General features: G+C 44.9%; 1 pseudogene; it reads left to right on the top strand.

Annotated features, from left to right (window-relative positions):
* The first annotated feature begins 1181 nt into the window (after nt 1–1181).
* On the top strand, nt 1182–1393 carry LOC138780519 (U2 spliceosomal RNA; annotated as a pseudogene).
* The last annotated feature ends 290 nt before the right edge of the window (nt 1394–1683 follow it).

Genomic DNA, 1683 nt, shown 5'->3' on the forward strand with positions numbered 1-1683 from the left:
TTGTAGAACATTATTTAGTAGGTGTGCCCCGAGGTGGAAAAGGTAGGGAAGCACTGCTCTAGATAATGTAGTGCTGTCTGTTTGTCAACACAGATTTTCCAGAATTTTTTATGTGTATTTGTTTTTTTCCCTTTAATATTTTATTTTGATATCACAAAATATAAAAACTACATATACATTCATATAGTTATTGTACCTACTAGGGATGGTCCGAATCGGCCAAGGTTCGGGTTCCTACGAACCCGAACTCTCGGCATTGATTTCCGCTGTGTGCCCGCTCCGTGGAGAGGGTGGATACAGCGGGAGGACCACCTGGAAAACTGGGATACAGCCATAGCCATCCCGGTTTTCCAGGCGGTCCTCCCGCTGTATCCACCTGCTGCACGGAGCGGGCAGACAGTGGGAATCTGATGCCGAGCATTCGGGTTCATACGAACCCGAACCTCGGCAGTTTCGGACCATCCTTAGTACCAACAAATACACATGGCATAATTTCTAATTTAACATATTACCATTCCCTACCCCCCAAAGAGAGAGAAGAGGGGGAGAAAACTTAAATTAAATTTGTTTTTATAGAAGTATTCCAAGTTAAGGAGGTACTCTTAGCAACCCATAACAATCCCAGTTCTTTTTATGTATAGGCCCTTTGAAAGGTATAATCAGGAACTCGATATGTTATTGTGAGCAGCTTTTTTTCTGCATTTGCTTTAGTTTAAAGGAATCTCTCCAGTTACTTGGGATATTGGGAAAGTTATTTTGTGTAGGTAGCATCAAACAGGATTACTCCTTTTAAAGGGATCTTCCAGACTAATATGATTAATGGCCTGTCCTTGGGCTATGCAGTAAATCAATGACCAGCGGGGTGCTGACACCCTGCACCCCTGCTTGTTAGCTGTTTGGCCCCTGCACTACGCAGTTAACAGGGCTACAAGCAGTTGGCTGTATTTACTGCATAGTGGCCTGGGCAGATTTACGCACCTCAGCGTCCCTTGACTTGAAGAGGAGCTGAGGTGCAGTAACTTGGCACCACCATTACAGTGAGCAGAGCGAACTACCTATGGCCCCATTCACTGTGTAATGCAAGCACCGCACAGCTGAAGATAGGCCATCAATCATAGTAGCACAAGAAAATTTAGGCCTACACACATGAATCCCTCTCCCAGAATAGACTTTACCATCTTATCGCTTCTCGGCCTTTTGGCTAAGATCCAGTGTAGTATCTGTTCTTATCAGTTTAATATACTCTACCATCTGTGAATGGAAATCACTGTTACTAGTTTTCTCAGTGTTTAAACTAAAAGGCTACTCCTGAGAGTAATAATTTTTCAGTTTTATGCCATGTGCTCACACACTGTACGGATTGACACAACACAACTCCCACATTGTACACATTGAAACAACACTGCTCCTTTGCTACCCTCCTGCCAGAAATTGTGAGAAGTTGGCAAAGGTAGACGGTGTCCAGAAAAGTAACAAGCACATGATTTTTTCCTATTTGTGGTTGGGTTGTAAAACAATAGCCACGTTGTACTTATTAAGGCTATGTTCACACTACGTAAGAGACCAGCCGCTCCGTGACCCCGGCCGGGTCACGGAACGGCCAGTCTCTGGCCGGATGATCCTTTCGGCCGCAGAGCTCTGATGCGGGCGCATCAGCACACGCCCGCATCAGAGCTTCCCATA

This window comes from Dendropsophus ebraccatus, chromosome 1 (assembly GCF_027789765.1).
Source record: "Dendropsophus ebraccatus isolate aDenEbr1 chromosome 1, aDenEbr1.pat, whole genome shotgun sequence".
NCBI classification, from domain to species: domain Eukaryota; kingdom Metazoa; phylum Chordata; class Amphibia; order Anura; family Hylidae; genus Dendropsophus; species Dendropsophus ebraccatus.